This window comes from Macaca mulatta, chromosome 2 (genome assembly GCF_049350105.2).
Source record: "Macaca mulatta isolate MMU2019108-1 chromosome 2, T2T-MMU8v2.0, whole genome shotgun sequence".
Classification (NCBI taxonomy): domain Eukaryota; kingdom Metazoa; phylum Chordata; class Mammalia; order Primates; family Cercopithecidae; genus Macaca; species Macaca mulatta.
The window spans coordinates 110,179,346-110,193,544 of NC_133407.1; the positions used below are offsets into that span (position 1 = coordinate 110,179,346).

The 14,199-nt window shown below is 50.4% G+C and overlaps 1 long non-coding RNA gene across 1 annotated transcript; it reads right to left on the bottom strand.

Moving 5' to 3' along the window:
* Positions 1-8,624: 8,624 nt before the first annotated feature.
* Positions 8,625-14,199, bottom strand: LOC144339138 (uncharacterized). The gene is made up of 2 exons (XR_013413842.1): positions 10,858-14,199; positions 8,625-9,757 (listed from the first exon to the last, which is right to left on the bottom strand). It is a non-coding gene; the product is annotated as an uncharacterized LOC144339138 (long non-coding RNA).

A 14,199-nucleotide genomic window follows, 5' to 3' on the forward strand; every position in this document is an offset into this window, starting at 1 on the left:
CTTCAGTCTCTTGCCTCGGCACCTGGGTGGCTTGCCGCCCACAAACAAGGAATTTCTGACATATCACACTTGGTAGCCAAGTGTGGGCCACCACTGAGTTCAGGTTTAAAACAACCAAGTAGCAGCCAGGCACGGTGGCTCACACCTGTAATCCCAGCACTTTGAGAGGCCAACACAGGAGGACTGCCTGAGCCCATGAGTCACGAACCCATATCCAGCCTGGGCAACATGGAGAAACCCTGTCCCTACAAAATATAAAAAGATTAGTTGGACATGGTAGCCTGTGCCTGTTGTCCTAGCTACTCAGGAGGCTAAGGTGGGAGGATCCCTTCAGTCCAGGGGTTCCGGGCTGCAGTGAGCCATGATCGCACCACTACACTACAGCCTGGATGACAGAGCAGGACTCTGTCTCAAAAATAAAAATAAGCAAGTAAACATGTAAAGCAAGGGTGTCCAATCTTCTGACTTTCCTGGGCCACACTGGAAGAAGAATTGTCTTGGACCACACACAAAATATGTTAACATTTATGATAGCTGATGAGCTTTAAAAAAATCACAAAAAAAATAATGTTTTAAGAAAGTTTGTAAGTTTTTCTTGGGCCACATTTAAAGCTGTCCTGGGCTGTATGTGGCCCATGGGCTGCAGGTTGGACTAGCTTGATGTAGAGTCACTTTCACCTGCCTGTTTGGTATCTACAAACAGACACCAGCAAACTGAATTCAGAATTTCTGGTAAATGTACTCCTGGTAAATTTGGGCCCAAGCCTCTCTAATCAAGAGTCTGCAGAATCCAATCCTATACATATCTCCCAAGTTCTTTCCCATGAAAGTTAGCAAAATCTTGCAGTTCTTTTTGTAAGGAAGCCTTCTCCCCCTGGGTTGTACTTTGTATCTGTCCTTCCAGAGCATGCTGGGATCTGACTGTACTTATTAGGTCTAGAGGCAGTAAAGATCTGCTGAAGTGGTATGGGTCTAGAGGCGGTAGATCTTTAGACCTACTAGAGGTAGGTATGGAACTGGCATGCCCTTACCCTATAACTTCCTCAGTTGAAGTCAATACAGTAGCTCTAGGGTAGAGAGGACCACCCTTGTCAAAACAGAGGATGCACTGCTTCTGTTAGCAAGGGAGGTTCAATGTGGCTGGGAGTCAGATGTCCTAAATCTATCCAAATGTGCCTCATTTAAATTTTCATGGTCTCACTCTTTCCCAATCAATGCCCTGACTTTTATGTAAGAATTATAATGAAGCTGTTAATTCCATTTATGTTGAAATCCAGCAACCCAAAAGATGAGATACTACATTTTATTTTCAACTACATCAATCCTGTAGTGACAAGGAATATGAAGTTATTTCAGGAAATCATAGAAGCTTTTAATCCAAGAAACTAAAATTCAAGATTGCCATTTGCCTTCTTTAAAATTTTCGTGTAGTAATAAGTAACCAGTCTTCCCCACAGTCCTTATATCTTTCATTTCCACAGTAACATCTATTGTGGCAGCCTGTTATCTTTTAATGAACTGTGAAAAGCAGAGTGTGGCCTAGAGTGAGACTTTAGAATCTGTGAGAGCTGCAAACACAAAGCAAATTTGCATCTACTCATAGGCACTTCTCCACAAACTTCCACCAGGTCTTCAAGAGAAAGATTAGAGGCAGGGCAAGAGACCAAAGAAAGCCTTGCCCACGGTGCAGTCTTTGGGGAGGTGAGCAGAAGCCACTGTGGGAAAGGCATGACATCTGGCCTGGATCCTCTACTCTGTTTCCCAGCAACTCTACCACCACCACTAACACTACCACTACCACAAACACACACACACGCACACACAAATACACCAACCCTTTGCCACCAGGGGTTCAGAGGGGGCATAAAAATGTCACTTCCAGGGCATAGATAAAAGCCTATTATAGCTGCGTGAACATAACATTAAATATCCTCTATTTCTCCGGGAGAAGTAGGAAACTGTGCTGCTCCAAACCTTTAAAGATTATCTATTCTGGGAGAGGGGCAAGGTCACTTAGAAGGCCCCATGACTAAGAGCCAAGAACATAGCACTTGCCTAAGAGTGAGGCTGAGCCAGAACAATAAAGAAAGCCCCCATTACCAGGATAGCAAGTGTCCAGGAACAAGTAATAGCTGACTGCTGCTGGAAGAGTGAGGGTAAAAGCACAGAAAGATATCCTCTCTTAGACATAGGCACAAAGAGAAGACCAATGACCGTGATTTGAACAGACACTGAGAAAAACTCTCTAACAAACCAGCTACCACTCTAAGCAAAAAAATAATACTGGAAGAATTTGAATTATGTACTTTTTGAGAGTAACCATACTAACAACAAAACCTGACACATTGTCTCAATGCCTCCTCCTTAAAGAAAAGGCATGTCCATTTCTGGACATAAATAGTGTTTACCCAAGTCTCCACTAGCCTTCACAGGAAGGCTTTAGCTTTCAACCAAAAATTACAAGACACATAATGAAACAAAAAATAACACATTATCAAGAGACAAACCAATCAACAAAACCAGACTCAGCTGTGACATAGATTTTGGAACTATTACACCAGGGGTTAAAAACACTATGATGGATGTATCTGTAGACTCTAGTGCACAGGTCAACAAAAGTTTTCTGCAAAGGACCAGATAGCAAACATTTTAGGATTTGCAGACCATAAGGCAAAACTGAGGATATTATGTAGGTTTTTATATAGCAACAAGATAATTTTCCCACAAAATTATAGTCATAATACTAATTGCATATAATATTTGCTAATTCAGATCTACTAATGAGAGGTATAACATTGTTTTAAGGGGAGTATAACATTTTACTTATTGGGGTTCAAGTTAATGTTCTTGTCAAAATCAATTGCACATTTTCTGTTAATGGTGAGCCATAATGATATTTTACACACTTCATCTTTTCTTTTTTTTATTTTTTATTTTTATTGTTTTGAGACAGGGTCTCTGTCTCTTGCCCAGGCTGGAGTGCAGTGGTGCAATCTTAGCTCACTGCAACCTCTGCCTCTCTGGCTGAACATGTGGAGAAATAGTAAATTCTCTAAACTGTGAAGCAGTCTCCCAGTCACACACACACATCCAGTGGTAAATACTGGAAGTAAAACTGACTAAAGGAGCTTACCTACAACCACCAACAAATGAGTGATGCATGAAAATTGGAATGCAAGACTTAATATTATTACGGTGACAATATTATCCAAAGTAGCTCAATGCAATCCCTATCAAAACCCCAATGATTTTTTTTGGCAGATATAGAAAAACCATTCTAAAATTCATCCGGCATCCCAAGCACCCCGAATAGCTAAAACAATCTTGAAAAAGAGAATAAAATTGGAAGACTCACACTTTCTGATTTGAAAATTTACTACAAAGCTATACTAATTAAAACAGCATAGTATTGGCATAATGACAGACATACAGACCAATGGAATAGAGAACCCAGAAATAAACCCTCTCATATATGGTCAAGTGATTTTCAACAAGGATGCCAAGAGCATTCAATGGAGAGAGGACAGTCTTTCCAAAAAATAGTGCTGGGAAAAATGGATATCCATAAGCAAAAGAATAAAGGTAGACCTTTACCTTACATCATATATAAAAATTAACCCAAAATGTATCAAAAACCCCATGTATGAGTTAAACTATAAAACTCTTAGAAGAAAACATAGGAGAATGTCTTCATGATGTTGGATTTGGCAATGATTTCTTGGATATGACACCAAAAGCACCGGCACAAAAGAAAAAAATAGACAAACTTTTTAAATAAAAATTGGTAGCCTTGTGCTATGAAGGACACTATCAAGAGAGTAAAAAGATACCCCACAGAATGGGAGAAATATTTTCAAATCATATACCTGATAAGGGATTAATATCCAGAATATATAAACAACTCCTATTACTCGAAAACAAAATGACAATTCTATTTTAAATGGACAAATAAATTTGTAAATAAACTTCTTCTCCAAAGAATATAAATAATGGCCAGTGAGCACATGAAAAGATGCTCAACATTGAGATACTCAATCATTAGGGTAATGCAAATCAAAACCAAAGTGAGATAACACTTCATACCCACCAAGATGGTTAATTAAAAAGAAATGAACAGAACAGAAAATAACATGTATTGGAGAGGACATGAAGAAATTTGAATGCCATGCCTTGCTGGTAGGAATGTCAAATGGTGCAGTGACTGTGGAAAACAGTATGACAATTCCTCAAAAAGTTAAACATAGAATTACCATATCACCCAGTAATTTTCAATTCTAGGTGTATACCCAAAAGAAGTAAAAGTAGGGATTTTGAATCTGTTTGACAGATACATGTTCGTGTACCCAAAATCTGTGAATATGTTACTTTACATTGTAAAAGGAAATTTATAGATGTGATTCAGGTTCAGGACCTTGAAATGGGGATATTACCCTGGATTATCTGGAAGAGCCCAGTCTAATCACATGAGTCCCCAAAAGTGGAGAATTTTCACAGGGAGATAGGACACCAAACAGTCAGAGAGATGTAACACTGCTGGCTTTGAAGATGGAAGAAGGGGACCAGAAGCTAAGGAATGCTGGTGACCTCTAAAATCTATAAAAATCAAGGAAACAAATCCTCCTCTTGGCATCCAGGAGGAACTGGCCCTACCTGGCTAATTTTACTTATTTATTTATTTATTTTTGTAGAGGTGGGGTTTTGCTATGTTGCCCAGGCTGATCTCAAACTCCTAGGCTCAAGCAATCTTCCTGCCTCAGCCTCCCAAAGTGTTGAGATTACAGGCATAAGCCACCAGACCCAGCCACAAATGTTCTGTAACAACCATTCTCAGCTCATAGGCTAAGAAGAGGGGACCAGATGTGGTCTATACTCAAATGTTACCTCCTCAATGAGGCCTTCCTAGGACACCCTCAAAAACTGTGTCCCCTATCCTCCCAAATCCTCCTTATCCTCCTTTAATTTTTCCCGTAGTACTTCCCACAATCTAACATACTATGTATTTTGCTCACATATATTAGGTTTTCCGGGGCAAAGATTTTTACCACTACTTTCAATGGTGAAACCGCAATTACTTTTGCACCAACCTAATACATTGGGTATCTTCCTCTTTCATAAATTCTTCCTCTTGTAAACTTTATGTGGGCAGATTTTTTTGTCTGTCTTGCTTATTGCTGTATTCCCAGCACCTGAAACATGTCTGGCATTCAATAAATATCTGTTAAATGAATGAACGAATCAGTGAGTGAATTAATAAATAGATCCCATATAGCCTAGCAGTTAGGAAAAATATAGAAATAAATAAATAGAAATGAAATGGAGATAGAACACATTGATACCTGTAAGTGCTTAGAGCACTGCCTAGCACACACTAAGTGCTCAATAAGTATTAGTCACCCTTATTCCTTATTGTAGTTATAGTTGCTACCTTCACCAGGAGCCTCAAGCATCTGAAAGGTGCAGGCACCACAGCAAGCAAAATCTCCCAGTCACTATCTGTGTCCAGCCGCCTGCCTCCCTGTCTACTGCATCTCCTCTCCTGGTTTCCCTGCTCCTTCTGGGGCTCCTGGTCTCCATCTCTGCCACTGGAGCCTGTGTCCCCCTCTGGTTCCCTCAATCTTTGTCCCTCAATTACAGATGGACTCTCCACAGTGCCTCAGGCAGAGCCCCCCTAAGATATCTTGAACCCGACTGCCTGCTTCCACTCTCCTCCATTCTGTTCCCCCATTCCACCCCTTCACTTGTTCCAGCGTTCAGGCTGTTGCCTTAGGATTCTGTTCCCATCCTGAGCCCCCGCTCCCAACACTGCCACATTCCACCTAAGTGTTCATCCTCTAGAAAGCCTTTGCTGATGCCCTCCCCAACCTCTTGGTGCCCACAGCACCCACCCCCCCCCTCGTGCCACCCCTGCTGATCCCTTACTAAGCACTCTCATTCTGCTGGAACCTCTGTGCTGTCCCTATCTCCCCCAAGGCTGACAATTTCCCAAGCCCCCCCCCTCCTCCCACAATGCCCCACCCAGGAAGCCCAGGGCCTGATCTTTGGTGCCTCAGCTCCTGAGACCCCCCTCCTCCTGCCATCTAGAAATGTTCCTGGAACCCATCGACCCTCCCCACAGTGTTCCCTCTCTAATCCCCACAACAGTCTCAACCCTACAGTGGAGGAAATGAGTGGTGAGAGGTTAAGCAATTTGCCAAGATCACACGAGGCAGGAGTAAAGCCGGGCTTGAACCCAGGGCCCTGGGCAGGGCTGGGGTGCAGGGGCTGGCAGGGTATCGACCCAGGGTATACAACACAGCAGTCAAATAGATGGACAGAGTTTTGGATGAGCCAATGGCTGAGCTGGGACGAGAAACCAGCGCCTCCTCCCTGCGCGTCTGTATGCAGGCCAGGGGCTCACACGGGAGCCGGCTCCTGCCCCCTGGCCCAGGGCCAGCCGTCATCCCCATGAGGTCAGCCACGGCCGGCGATTTCGGGGAAATACCAGCTCCTTATTAAAAACAGGCGGTGGTCAGGCCCCCGCTGCTTTCCCAGTAGAAACTGGAGTGTTTGTTCCAAAAGGAACAAGAGTGGGCAGGGCCTGGCCAGGGCCCTGAGGCGGGAGGCTTGAGCTGCAGTACCTGGTCAGGGTGTCCCGGGAGCTGCAGGGAGGGGAAGTGGGGGGACAGCCCCACTCCGGCAGTCGCGGGTGGGGGCTAGCAAAGGCTGCCTGTGTGAGGGGCGGGCACCGGCCCGGGAGGGGAGGGTCCCACAGCACCTCGAGGCTGCGCCTACCAGGGAGGGGTCGTGGACTGTGACCTCCACAGTCCCCTCGCCCACATCCCCCCGCCCGGGGACAGATCTCAGGCAGTGGGTAAGGCCTGAGAAAAGGCGGGCGGATGGCAATAAGGCCCTCCTCTTCCGGGGTGGGCAGCCCCCACCCGCGCCCCTGAGCCCAGAGCCTGCAGCCCCCGCCTCCAGGGGACCTGCGGAGGCCGCCCCTGCAGGGGGCGCGAGCGGGCCGTGCCTCCCCCGGCCCCGGCCCCGGCCCACCCCGCCACTCTCCGCGCCAGCACAGGCCGCCCTGCATCTGGAGCGAGTTAGGGTTGGCGGCCTGGCGGGCGGCGGCGTGAGCTCATCCCGGCCCGCCCCGCTGCGGTTTCCACGCGGCTGTGAAGGGAACAGAACACAGAAACGCCGCGCCGAGAGCCGGGCCGGAGGAGTGCAGTGGAGCGGCCGCTCCTCCCGGGATGTGGGTGGGAGTGGGAGAGGCTGGAGAGTGTGTATCACTGGCGTGTCGCCGAAGGAGGCTGAGCCCGGGGAGCCGGCCGCCAGCATGCGTCGCTGGTGTCACCGTGTGTGGTGGCTTGCGAGGGTGTGTGTGTCCCGAAGGGAAAACACTGTACGTGTAATAAGTCGCACACTTCCAACACACACTCCTCGTTTTACAAAAATCAGCAGCCGAGGGCAGAAGACAAGGAGGGCTGGCCAGTGCACAAGCTGGGGCTTGGCTCCCGCCCGGGACCTGTGTCCCTGAGTGGATGCAGCAGCTCTGGACAAACCACCCCAGGTGTCTGGTAGGGCCCAGGGCCCACCTCCCCAGACACACACATACTCTTCCTGGTCACTCTCCTCCCAGGCATCTCCGCCCAGGCATCTCCTCCTTCAGGAGGGAGGAAGGAACGAACACCTCACACCAGGGTATTGGCTACCAGACACACTCACAGCCCACATGGAAACAGGAACACACACCTGGACACAGGCTCACACCTGGAGGCACACCCAAAGGAGGCACTCCTGCTCAGAATCCTAGTTGGGAGAGCCCACCAGCAGGCTGTGAGGCAGTGGCAAGACTTGGAAAGGCTTCTCGGTGAGATGCCCCTTCCCTCTGCCAGGGGCTGGGAACAGGAAGGCTGGAAGTCACTGAACCTTGCACCTTAGGGGCCCCAGCGCCTTGTGATGGGCCCTGAGGGTACCGCCGGGTGTGAAGGGCCTCAGAGCCCCAGCGCTCCCAAGGCCCGGAGCCAAGGTGGGGATATGGGCACTGTAGTGATATTGGTCACCAGACACTGGGTGGGGAGCCGGGCTGGAGTGGGTGCCTCTGAGCATCCAAGGTTCCCTCCACCCATCAGGCCAGTCCTCACCTTGGGCACTCGCCTCAGGGACCTACTATCCCAGCTTCAGGTAGATGTCACCCAGCTGCACTGGAGACTATGGGAGGCAGCCCAGGCCGTGCAGCACCTGCCAGCCTTCCCGCCTGGACTCACAAGGGTGTCAGGCTCATCCTCCTCCCTTCACCCTATAGCTGGGCCATGGCTCTGAGACAGTGACCTTGCCTGCAGTATGGGGCACATGAGTCTTTCACCCCTCCTTACCAGCTATTTCCCCTGGACCCAAAGCAGAGGATTGCAGAGAGCTGGTGGGACTGAACTTGCTAAGAGCTCGGGTCCTCCATGTCCCCACCTATGAGATAGAGAGGACACCCAATCCTGACCAGTCCACCACAGGGTGCCTAAGCTGTAAAGGGAAGTGCATCTGCAGTAGCCACGGGGGTCTTCAGCTCCCAAAACACTGGGGTAAGCTGAGTGAGGGATGTTATTTAACTGGAATGGCTATGGTTTGCAGAACCAGAGCTTCCAAATTACTTAACAAAACATGTTTGCTTTTTAATTAACATGTGCTTGAAAAACAATGGTTTTCATTAAAGTGGGTGGGGGAGAGAAGGGACTGTAGGGGAGAATATTTCAAGGAGCTCCAAGTTTCAGGCCAGACTTCTTAAAAATAAAGTGGGAGTCTTGCCCCAAGCTGGCAGAGGCCGGGAGGCAAGAATCCCTGCTGGAGAGCCCAAGGAACAGCCCTACTACCTGCCTCCACCACTCTCTGGCTTCCTGGCTGAGAATATGCCCTTTTGCTGATGGCTCAATTACTTACCTATTCCCTGGGCCACTCTGGGAAGGGGAGGTTTTTTTGTTTTGGTTTTTTGGGTTTTTTTTTTTTTTTTGAGACAGAGTCTCACTCACCCTGTCACCCAGGCTGGAGTGCAGTGTCTCGATCTCAGCTCACTGCAACATCTGCCTCTGGGGTTCAAGCAATTCTCCCACCTCAACCTCCCAAGTAGTTGGGATTACAGACACGCACCACTACGCCCAACTAATTTTTGTATTTTTAGCAGAGATAGCATTTCGCATTGTTGGCCAGGTTGGTCTTGAACTCCTGACCTTAAGTGATCTCCCTGCCTCGGCCTCCCAAAGTGCTGAGATTACAGGCATAAGCCACTGTGCCTGGCCAGTGTAGTCTTTTATAAAGCAGTCTTGGCGGTCAATGAATGAGGTCCACCAGGCAGATAAGCAAAAGGAAACAGCATGAGTAACAACCTGAAAGCGTGGGCCTGGAAGCCACTGATGTCCAAGCCCCAGGGAGATTGGGGCAGGGAGGCTGAGTGGGTGCCAAGGACATAAGGGTGGAAGGGAGGATGACCTCACATGGAGCAGAGGGGATATGTGAAGAACTGGCCAGAGGAAGCAGAGGGCTGGGAGACTGGGAGCAGGATGCATTCCAAAACCTCAGGGCTTGCTCCCCAGAGGATGATGGGCAGGACTGCAGGTTCAGTCAGTTCAACAGCGGGCAGCGTTGACTCCGTCATCCAGCATAGAGAAGGCACCCCATCGGTGTTTAATAAATGCATGTAGAAGGGCGAGAATGAAGAGATGATCCCTCCGAGTCAACCACACCTTCTCCAATTTCTGGCCTTTTGGGGTCAGGGTTAGGGCCAGCGTGCAGCCTAGGGTCAGATGTCAACATAGGGTTGGGACGCATTTCACCCATTCACCCATGCAGACCAAGGGAAGATGGAGGGGAAGCTTCTGGGGAGTGAGGGCATCCCCAGGGTTCACGTCAGATGATCCAGAACCCCCAGGTCCTGGCAGCCCGCCCAGGACCCTGTTTCTCATTTGGGGCCTTCTTGCTTCCCCCAGCCCACACCCCCACATGAAACGTGCCTGCCTATACTTAATTCATTATGCTCAGCTGGGTGGGAGGCCTGGCGAGCCGGGTTTTTTTTCCCCTGAGCTCAGACATTCCTTGCTTTATTATTCTCCACATTTCAAAGCAGCTGTCACCTCCCCCAACCGCCCCCAGCCCGAAGCTCAAAGTCCAGAAGGGGCCTCTCCAGGGCTCAGAACGCCAGAGTCTCCAACACCTCCAGCCCAGCACAGAAGGGAAATTAAGGCCAGAGATGGATGGGATAGCATCCCAGGGAGACCTGCAGGGCTCTCCCCCAACAGTCTGCACCTGAACTTGTCCTCCCCTAGGTGTCCCAGTTACCCTCCCATAACACTGTCTTTTTGCCTCTCTGCACCCACTCTGTTCCACCCTCCACACAGGCGGCCACAGTGGTCCCTTCATAACACAAAGAGAACCCCTGTCTCCCCCGCTGGAGCAGGTGCTAGAAGAATTATCAAAGTCCCTGCCCTGCTCAGGTCCTGGCAAACTGAGCCCTCACTGAGTCAGTGGCCTTACAGAGGGCAAGCTCCATCCCTAGAAAATAGCAGGGCCACGGCAAGCCTAGTGAACCACCAAGGGGCCAGCCAGGGGTGAAACAGTTCTGGAGACTCAATTTCAGAGAAACGGGGAGGCCCTAGACAGATTTCTCCTCTACATCTGAGAGCTGCCCATGCAGAGCTTCCTCGGCAGGGTCTAAGATCCTGTTGCATTTAAGCAGGCAGCAGCTTGGTCAGACTTGCCCTGGAAAAGAGGTTGGAGGAGGGACTTTGGCCCCAGGAGGAAATGGGGCAGGGGCCCAAGTGGGGCAGGCAACCCGGGGGCCTGGAAACTGAGTCCAGCTGTCCCTGTCAGCGCTCAGGCTGCCTTGCGCACACTCACCCCATCACTGGGTACGCCCACTCAGGCCTGGGGCTTGACGGCAGCATTCTCGAGTGCCCAGGAGGGTAGAGGTGACTCTGTAATGGGGTCCTGGAGGGTTCTTGGAGTCCACTGCAAGCCTGGGAGCCGAGAGCCCTCCCATATGTCCAGTTCTACTCTGAAACACCCCAAGAACTCCATCACTATGAGAAAGGCCCCTTTTGGAGAGGGACTGCACAGAGCCTGAGTCAGCCCTCAGAGCAGGCCCCTTTCCAGGAATACAGCTGTCCCAGCCTAGAGCTTGGGGTCTGGCCATGTCACCCTCTTGAGGGCGCCCAACCCAGGACCCCTCACTGAGCCTGGGCCATATAGAGGGAAACCTCACTTCCCTCTCATCACTCAGCCTCAAGATCCATCCACCTTTCCTGGGGCTAGAAGCCATTAAACATCTGCCTTCCTGCCACAGCAGCCACCATCCCACACCTTGTGCTGCAGCTAGGGATGTGAGGTCACTGCCATGAGCTTCCCCACCTCCAGTTGCGGGCCCCAGAGGTGGAAACAGGTATGGACATCCAGAGGTTTGGGGAAACTCAGAATCTCAGGATCCCAGATACTCCAACAAAGAGTTGATGTATCTTCTCCCTTGTGCCCCACCACCCCCAGCCCTGACCTCACAGCACCTGCCTGTTCCAGAGGCTCATTAGCACCTCCCTGCCAAGTTCCCATTCCCCACTCCATCCCAGTGGCAAAGCTGGGCCTCTGTTACTCATCACAGGTGCGGCACAGTTAACACCTGAAAATTACATGGTGGAGGGAGGGAGGGAGGGAGGGAGAATGGACGGATGAATGGATGAATAAGTTGATTCAAATGAACCTTGGACCTGGCAAAGATCTGCTCCATTCAAGGGTCTCTATCCAGGGGTTTGGGAAATGCTGACTGCAACAAACTGTGAAATTTCCTCAAAACTTAAAAACTGACTTGTAAGGTAAGGTCTTATTTGCCAAGTAGAGATATGGAAAACAACAGCTACCATCATCATTGTTTTTGTAAACAAAAGGATATTCTCAAGGCAAAAGAAAGTAGGCAGGGTGAAATCTTGGAAGAAAGACAAGCATTGAAGATGCATAAATTGGGATCCTGGAAAATATACAATATAGGACATTTTTTCAAAACTTTCTTGGATATTGGGATAAGTTGGGCCTCAGGGCTTGGAAATGCCCAAGTGCTTCCAATTTCCACCAGGGTAAGAGCCCCTTCTGCAGCCTTTCTGGCTAGGATTGGTTCACCTCTGCTTGCATATTCCTCAGGACAGAGGGCTCACCACCTCTCCCAGTTAGCTCAGGGGCTGACAATGACATTGTAGAACACCTTTAAATGGCTTCCAAGCCTACCACGGGAGAGAGGTAAGGAGACCAGGAGCAGGGTATGATGGCAGAGGGGTTGAGGGGAGGGAAGACCAAGGCTTCCAGCCCCAGGGCATAGCTGTGGTGAGGAAAAGGGCATACTCATGTCCAGCTGGACCAAAGTAGAAAAATCAGGAAGCTGCCAAGATCTGAACTTTCCCAAGGGGCACCTGGAAGTGCGGAGTCTGGAGTCTGAGTCTTCCGGCTGCCCCATTCCACCCCAAACGGCCCTTCAGAAAGGTTCTGATGTGCACCATGGCCACGGCCTCGGTAGATATGTGAGGTACCCAAGCCCATAGACCAGAGGTGGGGGTGGAGAGTGAAAGAAAATGGTGGAAGCTCAGGAGTCCTCAGGTGGGCTGGAGATGAGGGTGCAGGCAGGAACCCAGCCCAGACCTGACCTTCGAGGGCCTTCTCTGTCCAAGAGGCCCTGGGCCCTGGCTGCTGAGACTGGAGGGGCCTGCTGGGTGATCAGGCCTGGGGGAGTGTCATGTGCACACACACACACGCACACGCCACATTCCAGTTGTGCTCTGTCAGCGTTTGGGCAAACCAGGATTGTGTGGCTTTGGGAGGACAGGGAACAAATAACCCCCAAAAGTGGGCCAGGGAGGGACTGGGGCTGGTTGAAAGGAACTTGGGAGAACCCCAGGGAACCACTTCGGTGCTGGGTCACCAGGTTCAAGATCCGGGTTTTCCTGCTGTGCTCTGAGGTGACTGGATCAGCATTTCCCCTGTTCCCAGGCAGGCCCGCCCTCTCCCTGACCCCACAACTCTCACGACTACCCATGGCCTCGGGACCAACCACTGAGGACACCCCAAACCCCACCGTATGCAACACAAGGAGCTCCTGTCACACTGCTACCTGACTTTTTTTGGCCCCTCCTCCCCTGTTCCATACATTCCGTCACCCCCTGACCAACTTAAGGCCTCCATCAGCTTTCCATAAGACTGTCTGCCACTGAGTGCTGTGAGCCCTACAGTCCACTTTCTCACGGCTGCACTGATTTCCTTTCTTCTTGTGGCCTGGCAAAATTTTCATCCAATGCCTGACTTCTTCAAGATCCCACCTGACTTCTTTCTATCTCAGCCTGAATTTCTGGCCTTCCTGGCACTGCTACTCCATGCCATCTCATTCATGTCCCAGTGGTAACCCCAGGATCCCTGGGGATGATGTCTGGAAGAGAGGATGGAGGGTGCAGCAGGCTAACAAGAGCCACGGGCATCCACGCAGGAACATCCGAGCAGTGGAGGAATGGTTTGTTCTGGGCCCATCGCAGGCCCAGCTCTGATAATCCTCTGCCCTTGTGCTCAAGTTCCAGATCCCCAAACCCTGCCCTAAAGCAGTGAATTCCAAGGGTCCATCAGAACCTTGCTCCTGCAGTGTCACTAGACCTTCTGAGTTAGGTTTTGCAGTTTCAGGGGGACTGCCTGGCCCTGCCTGGGGTGCTGAAGCTGAACTCTACCCCTGGAGTACCCCACCGACCCTCTGACTCAGCCTGGACTGAGAATGTAGAGGTGGCTCCTCCTGCCACCTTGAGGAGACCTCAGAGATCAGGCCCCAGGCCAGAGAAGGAAAGTGAGGCACAGAGACACCCCAGAACAGACCCCAGCCTTATGGGGCACGTGACAGGGCACTTGAGGCATGGGGGGTATCAAGGTGGCCCAAGGGCAAACCCACTGCCCTCCCACCCCTCTCCACCGGCCATAGGCTGGACCACCCTGCTTGAGGGGGGAGCTGGGACCAGTGTTTATGCCACTGTGGGGAGGCCACAGCCTGCCTGGCAGTGCCGCCTGCCCAGCGCCAGTGCTGATTCAGCAGAGTCCCCCCCAGCACATATGCACTCGGACACAGGCACGCACACTCATGCACACACAGTGGCAAATACACATGTACATATGCACAGACAAATGGGCACCGACACACTCACAGACGTGGACACACATACACAACACACA